The sequence below is a fragment of the Protomyctophum parallelum genome (assembly GCF_964188405.1).
Source record: "Protomyctophum parallelum genome assembly, chromosome: 14".
NCBI lineage: Eukaryota > Metazoa > Chordata > Actinopteri > Myctophiformes > Myctophidae > Protomyctophum > Protomyctophum parallelum.
The window spans coordinates 14,202,664-14,216,396 of NC_139709.1; positions in this window are offsets into that span (position 1 = coordinate 14,202,664).

Below are 13,733 nucleotides of genomic sequence, written 5' to 3' on the forward strand. Positions count from 1 at the left end.
TGCTGGCTATAACACCGGTCCATACAGTCCATTTGCTTACACTGTAAAAGAGATATAAATGGATATATTAACAGTTGCAGTTGATTCTTAATTAGTCGAGAGATTTTCTCTCCACCAGTCATAACACCATAAAGACATCAGGCACAACAAGCTTCTAGCAGGAGGTTTGTATTGTATATTTGTGCATACTGTAGAATGTAGATCATCCACATGTTTGTAAAAAATATTCGATTATTAGCTCAGCATATTGAATTATACACACCCTTTTGTAAATCTAGATGCTTCCTTGTTGCTTGTATTTTACACATTGTAAACTTTCAGTATATAACAGTATAAGAGCAAGGCATCTGATATTATGTTTCCCCGTCTACTTTTGTTGAGGTTATTTTTGTCGTGACATGTGACATGTCAAAGGTCAACCTTTTACTTGCATGTGAGCGGAACGGATTGTGCAGTTCCAAAACCAACGCAGAAACATTTTGGTGACTTTGTTACATGGCTTTTTCCACACCAGTTTGGATTGGATTTGTTGAAGAAATCTGTCTCTGCATAATAATGTGTCAAACCTCGGGAACACCAGCAGTGATTGGGTCTGGGGACCCGGGAGAGATTGCATGCCAGCAGAGCCAGATTGGTCAGACGATTAGGGGGCTAGTATTCCTCATGTGATGAAGTGGTGCCTTGGGGGGAACACTATAGGCTTATCTTAAACTGCTGCAGTCTGCTGCCTAATGAAGTGGGAGCAACATGAAACAGAAGAACAGAGCATGGCATGAAGCACCACCACAACAACAACAAAAAATATAGACTAGAGTCACTAAACAAAATTAAATCTATAACTCGAGGTCATTATGGCAAAGCAAATGAGGTGTTTGACCTTTTACAGAATATAATAAAATTAAACTGTGCCGTGATTTTATATTGACGTGTGGAGGAGTCAGCAGAGCAACGCAAAGGGTAAACTAATAAACTATACATTTACATTACACTTACAGACTAGTAGTGTTGTCCTCAGACCAGCCCTCCAGTGGTATTTCCACTCATCTTTATCCTCCATACATCTGGCTATAGCTTGACACTTTGCCAGTATACTTTCTGCTCCTGCATCTTTAGTAGTATGTCCATGTTGTGCAGCAAAGCATAAAAGACAATACACAAACTGAACACAAGTAGGAATTCATTTATGTGCCTTGTTTTTTGCTGAATTGTTTGTATAGGCCTGTGCAACATCCTGAGGCCCAAACCACACCAGCTGCAACTCCTAATATTTCTTATTAGCGTATTAGCTCAATGCCAAGAAAACAAAGGTAATGACAGGTAATGATGCTCGAGTGAGTCGAGCTGATTGGCTGCCTCGTCTCCAGCCATGTTGCCTCAGAATTCTTTAGGGTCACTAATTTGAGCATAACAGCGGAGCGCAGCTAAAAAGTGGCGTAACAGACAGGCTGAAACTAGCCTGACCTAAGCAGAGACATTTCTGGCCTAGATGGGAGGGTCGCGCCTCAGAAAAGCGCGCACCCTGATTGGATCTCATCGATCTGTCCGTCACCCCCGGCCCCTCCTCTCCCCCCTAGTGCAGCGCTACGTCACATAATTTAGAGCGACGCCCACCCGGAAGGGTTGACTCCCACTTTTAGACTGGTTCAGCCCACGGATTTTTCCAGGCTTTCATCTTTCGCGCAGACGAAATGAAAGCCTGGGTATCGAGGCTAGGCTGAAACTGACACAGAAGCAGTTATAGCGGACCCCGCAGATAATAATAATGCAGCTGGTAATTGATTTAATCAATCTGGGCTTGTATTATTATTATTTTATTATTATTATTATTTTTAATTATTTCCAAGAGATTTTCAAGAATAAAAAATAATAATAAAACCATAAAAAACTTTGAAGAAGTAGTGAAAATAGCAGATCTACAGTATATGATCTAAAAGTCACAACACGTCAATATGGGGACACGTTCTCTCAGGTCGTCCTCAGGCGATCGAGCCCGGGGTTATGCACGCTTCTCCGACACACCAAAAGTCTGACATGCGCAAATCACCCATTCCACTCCCGAGAGTCCCGACACTCGTTGGTTCCGACATGCGTTGCGTCGGTGGTTGCGGTTATAGACCTTGACCTCCATGGTCTCAGATACAGTGGAGCAGGACCGCAGCCCATATGAGTCTCTGGAGATATATAGGACTGCATCTCAACCATAGACTGTAAAAATTATGGACAAAGCGTTCCCCGGGTCTAACATGGACGTAAAATGAAGACTGTAATTCCTTGCACTGTAAATCGCCATATTTCTAGTCATTCTAGATCCGTTTAGGCCCAGCTGGCCATTGGCTGGCCCAGACGAGGCGGGACTTCCCCCCTTAAGGCTCATACATAGTCTGGATTTACGGTGGTTAGGTGACCACCGAACTACAACATGACGTCACGAGCCACGGTGAAGAGCAAACCACCGCCACCGCTCCAGCCCATCTCTCTGTTTTTACTCACCACCGCTAAATGTTATTTCAGCTCCGGTGATCAGCTCACCACCGGAGCGGTGGTCACCTCATCACCGAAAATCCAGACTATGAATAGGCCTTTACTCTTCGTTGGTTTTTATTTTGACTGAACGGGGGGTGGCTCCCGTTCATAGACTGTAACGGTAGCCACGCCCCTCAGAACATACACAACTTTATGGTAATGTTTTTAATAAATGGGACCATAATTTTCCAAAAAGAATAATATGACATGAGAAATGAGACTTTAAACTAGTGACTGGAAGCAGAAAGTATTCATGACCATGTTTATTAAGGTAATACAGTCTAGGTGAAGTTGGGCCAATGACAGCGCCACAACAGGCCATTACTGTATATGAACTTTCAGGAAGTCCCGATTTCCTTAGTGGCTTCACGAAATATCTGTCTGACTGCCCCCCTGATCCAACACACAGTGAAACCAGGGTGCTGGCATACATTTAACACCACTGACCAGACCAAAACCATGGCCGCAACTTTAAATCCTCTCTTGGTCCCTATAGCATACAGTACATCAACCCCAGGCCAGGACCAGATTGGACTGGACAGCATGAAGAAAGTGTGAACGGTGTCCCTCGGTACACATAAAGGGCTCCATTTTCGTCACCGCTAAACCCCTTATCCCTATAAACGTCTTTGCCTTTTTTTCTTTTTTACTATTTTGCAAAACATTTTTGAATAGTCCAACTAGCCAATCTATATTGACACGTTGTGAGCTTGTAGACTGGCCATTTGAACTATTCAAAAATGTTTTGCAAAATAGTAAAAAAAAAAAAAAGGCAAAGAAGTTTAGGGATAAGGGGTTTAGCGGTGACGAAAATGGAGCCCTAAGACTCAAAAGGTCACACTTTCACGATTGAGTCATTCCCCACCCTAGGGCTCAAAGACGTGGAGTGGACCCTCGCGTCCAAAAGGCCACATGGCCCTTGGTGTATCGTGGGGCCGTGGCAGCAGGACCACATAATGGCATATCGAACCTTCAGAATGGCATGAGAGTATAACATGTATAAGCGCGAGGAGGAGCATTGTCTAAACTCTAAAGTAAAAAGCGTGCTGCGTGGCCACTGTGTCTGACTGACACACTGAACTTGCTGCCTATAGACCGATTCACAGAGGGGTGCCCTGGGCGCGGCCATTACTGAGGTGTAATCCCTGGAGCAGGTGCTCCGTAGGCCAGGTGTACCTAATCAGTGCTGTTGCGCTTAATGGTACACCTCAGTAATGGCCGCACCCAGGCAAGCCTCTGTGAACCGGTCTATAGCCCAAATAGAATGTGGAGGCAGCCCCATAGCCTTGAGGAGGGGGAGCCGGTTCAATAGGACATGGCGATGTTTTATTTTATTTCTATCAATTGCACAGATGTGCCTGCCCATGCCGTGTTGTCCTATGCTATGTTGTCACATGTCTGTTGTTGTGTTGTTTGTAGGCCTACTGTTTCACGCTTCAAACCTCTATAGTCTATACTTATGCGGTATACCGAATTGCCGCCCCCCCCCCGGGGACACTAATAAAGAACTTGAATGAACTTGAACTTGAGCCACCGACCGTCCTAACAAAAACGCAGAAGAGCTGCACTGCAGTAGTATTTTTAACACATTACAGACACTGACACACACACATCATACACACACTATACGCACACACACTGTATGTGTTTCTGAGTTGTACGTACACACACAAACACACACACACACACAGACTCTCTGTCTCTTGCTCACATATGCATGCAGGCTCGTGTCACACACACACACACACGCGCATGCATGCACGCGCGCACACACACATGCAGACTCTGTCTCTTGCACACATATGCGGGCTCGCGTCTCTCTCTCTCTCTCTCACACACACACACACACACACACACACACACACACACACACACACAAGCACGAAGATAGACTTCGTGTCTCTTGACACGTTGGCACATGGCCACGTCTACGTACGCGGTGCAACTTGTTCCTTCAGGGCTAGAGCTATGCACTGTAACGATGACAGGATGTCAGCTGAGGGGCTGCAGTAGAGAAGCTGCAGTAGAAGTAGTCTCTGGGTTTGGGGCGGGGCTGCAAGCCTTGACGCAGCTCTGTCAAGGCCCTGAGGTGGGATATGTGAGGATATATAACTCAAGTCAAGGCAAGTATCATCAAGAAGCACACACTGTGGTTAGAGAGTTAAGATGTAAATGTGAGGTTGTGGTCCATACTCCCATCAGTCCCGATTCCTGAATGTGGGACATTTATTTTGATCAACATGCCTATCACGATGGATTATCTCAGCCTCACAATCAGGGTCACGGTCAAAATGACATAATCAGTCGTGAAGAAAGTAAGTGAAAGATGTAGATCAAGAGTTGTTGCCTAAATTCTGGTTCATTGTTGCCGATAAGACTATACAGGATAAAGGGGTTATTATTAGGATAAACCCCCTTGAGAAATACCATCTCGGTTTCAAAGGGTGGACCCACATAACAATGTCTAGGAACAGAGAAGTGACAAAAAAACAACAACATGACATACTGACTGTACAGACAAATATTATGAAAAACAACATGAAAACATTGCAAGGTGTGGTGTGGGAGAAAGTGTGTGGTGTGTGTGTTGTGCTGGTGGTGTGTTTGGGAGTCAATGTGACCATGACACCATTGACTTCTTTAATAGCCCGACCACCCTTCTTGAATATGTGAACTCGAGTCCATTTCTACAGTAAATACTACAGGCAGCGTTAACAAGAACATGGAAGATGATGAAACAGCTACCGACACTGGAGGAAGTTGCATCAGACATAAAGTATCAGTCAACTGGAGGCCAAAGGTCATTAACCCATTCTGGGCGGCAACACCTTTTGGTGTTTTATAAGCATTATCTTATACTTTAGTAGCTATTGAAAAATAGCAGATCTACAAGCTCATATAGCAGGGCACCGCTGACAATGTGGCACGAATCTTTGAATATGTATTCTTTCAGAGTGAGCGTTTTTAACTCAAATCTTTGCTTCTGAGGACAGTGACCTTAAAGGGACACTTCACCCTTTTTGCAAAAAAAGATATGTTAATGACGTTTAGAAGCTTTAGAACTCTTTCCTGGGGGTCTTTATGTATGTAATATGTGGTTTTAGATATTTTAGATTGTAGCAGTGAGCCCAGTGTCTCTGATGTCATGGGAGACTGGACTCACTTCCTTCATGGACTACATGTTGTGATGAAAACCAAGCAGTTCTATGAGGCTCCCAAAAAAACCAAAACACTACTTTAAACTAATTTTTCAACTTGAGAGACGAGTGTAATTGATTCACCACAACCAATCCAATCCTCACGGTCTGGAAATATTTGTTTAGTGTTTGCCCATCATGGACTGGCATGGCCATGCCCAGGCATCTTTCCGTTTAGTTTAACAAAAAAAAAAAACATCCTTCCTTTGTCGTCTCCAGCAAGCAGCAGGAGCCACAGGGCAGGAACGCTTGATGGCTGAATGTGTATTAAAGTCAACAAGGATAACTAAAGACTAAACCTAAAATGTAGGCTTTAGGGCAGGGTTCCCCCCAAAAAACAATTCCTCAAGGGCCATATTTTGACGATAGGGTACCAGGCTGGGGGCCAGGGGCGCGCACAGGGTTTTATTTTTGAGGGGCGCTAGACTAGTCCCTCCTATATATACAGCTTTAATTTTTGTGTTGTCTGAAAAACATTAAAAATGCCATTGACAATGAACGGAGAACTTACGCCATATGTGCCTGAGCAAATCGGCATATGTATGTCGATGGGAACCCTTGGCCAATAAGGGACCTCCATTCTTGATGACGAGGTACGACGATTAGAGGAGAGGCAGCGCCCCTCACTTCACACGGGTGTGATTTATTTTTATTCGTGAATTAATCTCAGAATAGATGTAGAACAGTGGGTTCTCAACCAGTGGTCCGGGGACCACCAGTGGTCGTTGAGGGGGTTCCAGGTGGTCCCCATGCTAAATGATGGAGAGTTGGTAACCAAATGGACCCTTAAAGATCTTTAACTCTCAAAAGGATTGGTGACGGTGGGTTGGTGATATGGCTGGACAGATGGTTCTCGCAGGCCGCAATAAATGGCCCACAGGCCCCTAGGTTTACAGTCTTCAGTTTGACAATATTCATGTGCTAAAATTGGACAACCGAAGACCCTAAAATTGTGGAACGGTTGGGATGAAGGATTGCATTGTGGCGTCTCATATTCATTGTCCTGTGACGCAGACCACATGTCTGCAGAGAGGGAAGTTCTACAGAGTGTGCACAGTGTACACTCTGTAGAACTCAACCTCACGTCTTTACAGTATGCGATGAGTGGACATTATACAGTACCATTGTTGGTCATAAAATAGGTCTTTAATTGGTGCTTCAGGCTGAGCTATATCCCTCCAGCGTATAATGACCTTCCATGATGCTCCGTCTGGTTGTTATTGGTCCACATGATGCAACATCACTCTCATCTAGAAGTGAAAGGGGCTAGGATTGGAATACCGGAGAACTCGCCAGTTTACCAAGTCGCCACGGCGAAAATTATTCATCAATGTCTTCATTATCGTTACGCTAACATGCTGTCTTCATCAGTGTAGTGTGTAAAACTCACATATGTTATGGTACATTTCCAAAGTGATCAAATTATTTTGTGCAATTAAATGGCCAGCTAGAGGATGATAAAAAGGTGACTACATCGCCTCCAATGAGTCGGTCGGAGTGAGCTCTCCACCATTGGTGTGTGATTGTGGGAAGTGAGGACGCATGAATGAATGAACCACTGTAAGGCGCTTTGAGCACTTGGAAAAGCGTGTTAAAATGCAATTTATTATATTATTATTAAAACGTAATCACCATTGAAAATAGCTTCCTTAACAATCCTACCAATATCCAAACTCCCTTTGATTGCCAACATAGTTTCTAAACAACTACATGGCTTGGACAACATATTGTTCAACATAAGTTCCGGTCAGTTTGTTGACCAAAAAGCCGTGCTGCAATCGCACTTTGCAGGGATTTACATTTTTTATTTTAATATTTTTTTATCCCACAATTTTGTAACCCATTTTTCACCCCTGTGTCAATTATCTAATGTGATCCTGGGCTCTATATGCACATGGAAGGAACACGTTATTCCAACCAGTTCCTTTCCCCTCCATCAGGTGCCTCGGCTGGCCCCGGCAGGCAGTTTACAGACCAGGATTACTGCATGTTTTTTTTGTGAGGGTACCTACCCTAGGGGACACGGGGAGAACATGCAAACTCCACACAGAAAGGGCCCTTTTGCCAACCCCGCCTTCGGGTATGGGCACTGATGACGCGGAGGAGAGAGCACGCCCACAGCGGGAATCGAACCCAGGACCTTCTAACTGTGAGGCGACAGCACTACCAACTGTACCACCGTGCCCCCTGAGAAAAAGCATAAACGGCGGGAATGAAACTTGATTTAAGAAGGTGCAACAATAAAGCACAACTTCCTAATTTTGGAATGGAACTTCTGGTTTTAAGAAGCATCCTATACTTCCTATAACCCAGGGAGCCAGCCATGCACAGCTGCCAGTGGCAGATGCGCGAGGGCCAAGGAGAGAGAGAGAGAGAGGAGGGTAACATGAGGTTGAGCTGCTGTGGGAGGTGAAACCGAAAGGCATGCAGAGAGGGTGGGAGACACAGACAGAGAGAGAGAGAGAGAGAGAGAGAGAGAGAGAGAGAGAGAGAGAGAGAGAGGAGGGCGCGGGCGACCAGAATAAAGGATATTTAGCTTACTTACCCGTCTCTGTCTGTGTCCAGGATACTTTGAAGTAAAAGCTCACCGTGCAGCAGTATGTACCCACCTGTTTGTCTGCATCCTGTGCCCCGTTAAAAGAAGAGACAAGAAGAGAGCAAAGAAACTCAGCCATGCGTTGTCGTTTTTGCCGGCACATTTTGATTTGAGTTTTGGTCTTATAGTCTCTTGAATACTGTATAGCTTTCATTTCGTTTTAGTCACATTCTGCTTTAGTCACCTGGAACGTTTTAATGTTTAGTCTCGTTTTAGTCGACTAAATATCATAAGGTTTTAGTCGACTAAATCTACAGTTCATTCAGTCGACTGAAATGTATTTTGTCGGGCCTTGATGCTGTCGTAATGGCATGCAACCAAGTGTAACATAATTATACTGGATCTCTTGTCCACTAGTCCCTTCCTAACATTTTAGTCTAGTTTGTTGACAAAATTGTCAGTATATTTAGTCTTAGTTTTAGTCATCGTAGCTTAGTTTCATTTAGTTTTCGTCAGTGAAAAAAGGTAGTCGACGAACATTTGTCAGTTATAGTCGATGAAAACAACACTGCAGCCATGCAAATCACATATTCGCACAAATTAAAGGGCATCAGATGGGTACAAATATGCAAGGCGTATAGGGAAAGAAAACAGGAGATGAAAGAGACAACATTTATGAGAGATCGAGTTGCAAGTAAAGGCAGAAAAGTAAAGGGCAATAAAAGGAGGAATTTGCAGCGCTTATATTAAAAAAATAAAACATTATATACCGGTAATTGCCATGAGGATTTTGATGAGATAACACTTCAACACACTGGATTACATTTTTAGAAGCTGTACTTCAAAAGGACTTTAAAATAACTCTTTACTAGCGAAAATGGCACAACTCTCAAATGGTTCCTCATGACCCCAATGTCCTCATTCATACACACACACACACACACACACACACACACACACACACACACACACACACTGGCCTTTCTGTCCCACCACAACATCATATCAGATTATTCCTGGTGATAATCCACTTTCAACGCATCAACGCCTTTTTTGCATGATGCATACTCTGTATTATTCAAATGTAACATGAGGATCCATTGAAAGCGCCCACATGTTCTCGACTCGGGCGATAACAAACAATGGCACATTCAAGACCCACAATAAAAAACAACTCACTATTCACCATGGGACTCATTGACTTTGCTTTATGTTGTTGTCAATATGTTTTATGGCCGTTATTGTGCTTTTTGTGACATGCTTTCCATGAGGAGAAAACAAGGTTAGCTATACACGGCACACAAAAGGTGCCGTCACTTGTCAGCATGTGGTCACCAAAGGTATACCTGCAGAGATGAGTGTTGAATATCATGTGATGAAATTGTGAATGGTGAATTTAACAGCTGTCGGGCAAACTATATGAATTCTATGGAAAACGAATGTCCCTGTGGTGTTGTTCATGTTATTAAAATGTTCATGTTATAGATCTACAAGCTCATAGCGCGGCACTCGGTGCCGCACTATGAGTTTGTAGGTCTGCTATTTTTGAAAAATCGTGAAAATGCGGCGCAAATCTTTGAATGTATATTCTTTCAGAGCCAACGTTTTTAACTCAAATCTTTGCTTCTGGGAGGTCCCTGGAACAACATATTTTCAGATTGGGGTCGGCGGCCAATTACATACTGTATAATCTTGACATGAAATATTGAGCACCACTGATGCAGAAACATAGGTATTTCAGAAAACTGTCAGAATTTAGAAGACATTTTTTTAATTTTGACGTCAGGCCTAATGAATCCATGCATTGTGATAAACCTACGTAGGCCCATACTGTACGCAGTGAAATCCTCAGTGCTCATTTATCCACTTGTAACCTTTTGTGAGAGTGTTATGGATCCTTACAGGTCCAATTCGATTCCATTTGTATACACTCTCAGAGGCAAATGCAAACGCTGAGGATTTTACTGTGTTCCACCAGCAGGCTGGAAATGTCCAAAAAACATTCAACAGGAAAGAATGCATGGAATTTGCAGCAGATTACTTCCAATCATGATGCTGTACATCAGCGTCAGCACTGGTTTCAAAAGGCAGAGATCTAAAACAAACCAGTTCCGAATCCGCACTAGAGCTTCAGCTTTAAGCTTTTAAGTATTAACTTGACAACATTTGGGACTCGTTGAGGAGCTCAGAAAGCTCTGAAGTGCAACAGCGACTATTCTTGTATTTTTTTGCAGGTTCATGACACCATTGCCCCCCCCCCTCCTTGCAGCTGGCAGCATTACAGCAGGAAATGCAAACAAAGCTGCTCAGTTCAAGGCCCTGGCATCATCGGCTGTCTGTCAGCAGATGTTGATATGATCCTCTGTGGACACAGAGGGGGGGGGGGGGGGGGGGTGGGAGGGAAGAAGAGAGGCTAGGCTAGGCTAGGCTAGGCTGGCTGGCTCACACACACACACACACACACACACACACACACCTCCCATGCAGCAGCGCCAGCCAGCGAGGCGAGGAGGAGGCTCACTGGGGCCAGGCGTACACCGTGTGTGTGCTGCAGGTGGCTTGCTGTCAAGTCTGCCCCATGCCAGCCCCCTCTGGGAGGACTGTGAGATGGAAGAGAGAGAGAGAGAGAGAGAGAGACACAAAAACACAGAAGAGAGCCCGCCACACCACCACCACCCCCATTTGAAAACATGAGGGTGGTGATTTTCAAGCTTTTTCATTTCAAGGGGCCCCCCAGTTTGACCTGAATTTTCTATCTCTGGGACCCCGATGTATACTGTAAAAATTAAAGTTAATTTAACTCTGAGAGTGTACAAATGGAACCAAATGGACCCGTTAGGGTCCATTTGGTTCCATTTGTACATTCTCTTAGAGACACATAAAGGGTCCATTTGGTTCCATTTGTACATTCTCTTAGAGACACATAAGGGTCCATTTGGTTCCATTTGTACATTCTCTTAGAGACACATAAAGGGTCCATTTGGTTCCATTCGTACATTCTCTTAGAGACACATAAAGGGTCCATTTGGTTCCATTTGTACATTCTCTTAGAGACACATAAGGGTCCATTTGGTTCCATTTGTACATTCTCTTAGAGACACATAAGGGTCCATTTGGTTCCATTTGTACATTCTCTTAGAGACACATAAGGGTCCATTTGTACATTCTCAGAGTTAGAGGCACATAAGGGTCCATTTGTACATTCTCAGAGTTAGAGGCACATAAGGGTCCATTTGTACATTCTCAGAGTTAGAGGCACATAAGGGTCCATTTGTACATTCTCAGAGTTAGAGACACATAAGGGTCCATTTGGTTCCATTTGTACATTATCTGAGTTAGAGACACATAAGGGTCCATTTGTACATTCTCAGAGTTAGAGACACATACAGTAAGGGTCCATTTGTACATTCTCAGAGTTAGAGACACATAAGGGTCCATTTGGTTCCATTTGTACATTATCTGAGTTAGACACATAAGGGTCCATTTGTACATTCTCAGAGTTAGAGACACATAAGGGTCCATTTGGTTCCATTTGTACATTCTCTTAGAGACACATAAGGGTCCATTTGGTTCCATTTGTACATCATCAGAGTTAGAGACACATAAGGGTCCATTTGGTTCCATTTGTACATCAGAGTTAGACACACATAAGGGTCCATTTGGTTCCATTTGTACATCATCAGAGTTAGAGACACATAAGGGTCCATTTGGTTCCATTTGTACATCCTCAGAGTTAGAGACACATAAGGGTCCATCTGGTTCCATTTGTACATCCTCAGAGTTAGAGACACATAAGGGTCCATTTGGTTCCATTTGTACATCCTCAGAGTTAGAGACACATAAGGGTCCATTTGGTTCCATTTGTACATCATCAGAGTTAGAGACCCATAAGGGTCCATTTGGTTCCATTTGTACATCATCAGAGTTAGAGACACATAAGGGTCCATTTGGTTCCATTTGTACATCCTCAGAGTTAGAGACCCATAAGGGTCCATTTGGTTCCATTTGTACATCCTCAGAGTTAGAGACAGATAAGGGTCCATTTGGTTCCCAACCACCACATTCATATACAATATGTAGCCTACTATTTACTGCAGGCATCGCTCTTATCTTACAAAACAAGAGAGATGTGTACAAAACAAGAGAGATGTGTTTGGGTGAGCGGTGGGTTGTTTAGCTTACCACCGCAGTGTGACGTCATGTTGTATAGTTTGGGTGAGAGGTGGGTTGTTTAGCTTAACCCATTCTGAACGGGAACCCATTTTGGTGTTAGCATCATGTTGTGCTTTAGCTATCGAAGAACGACTGACATTTTTAGAATCTGATCTCAGGTCAGAATGGGTTAAGCTTACCACCGCAGTGTGACGTCATGTTGTATAGTTTTCGGTGGTCACCTTTATTATCACCTAAAACTGGGAGTAACGAACATGTTCATGTTTCAGGAAATGAAAACTATTATAAGTTTTTCCGGAAATTGAGAAAACCATATATTTTCAAAACAAAGCAAATACTGCCCTATCAAAGCTGGTGTTGTGAGTTTATATATTGTCAATTACTTCCATGAGAGGAGGAGGAGTTAGTTGCTTTAGCAGACATTTTGAGGGTCCAATGGAGTTAAGTCGGTTTTCTCCAAAGAGTTGTTTTACTACTTTCCATTGGTTCAATATTTTCGAAAAACAACACACAGACAGTAAAGGGTGTTCCATAGCACTGCCACTGATTTATGGAATAAAATCAAAAACCTAAAAAAAATGTAGTTATGAGGTTTCCTCCCCGACAGCAACGCTGCACGTATAGAAGTCTATAGCTCTCTGTCCACACATTCCTCCCTTTCAGATGCCCTCTGCAGTGATCCAATACCCAGGAGTGCTACTTACTGCAACTGGAAACCTCCACTTCATTTTAAATGAGTACTGTACGTCCTCTGTTCCTTTACAATTCAATATGGGTTCATACCAAGTTAACCCATTTTGACCTGGGAACCATTCTTCTAAATCCTGACAGTTTTCTTGAAAAAGCAGTTTTTCTATGTCAGTCGTTCTCAAACACTTTCATGTCACTTTTCACGATTCTTCAAAAAATAGCAGACCTACAAGCTCGTATTGATTGTAGATCTGCTATTTTTCAATAGCTAAAGCATAACATAATGCTAACACCAAAACGGGTTCCTGCCAAAATGGGTTAATGCCTGGCTGAATGTCTGAGGCATCAGACATCAAATATAACAAATATCAAATGATGCTGTTAAAAGGTTTCTGAGGCTTGCTGCCATTTTAAAATATTAAGCATATCATCTCCAAAGATTATCTTTTTATGGTGAATATTACAGTAATTGCATTTTATAGAAACGTCCCATGTTCATAAGCTTCCATTCGAGCCAAAGTTGACTTTTGTATCTTTAAAATCACATTTGCTGTGACGTAAATTCTTCACAATATTAAAACGAAACATGAAAGATCAAAGGAAAGATCTGGTCA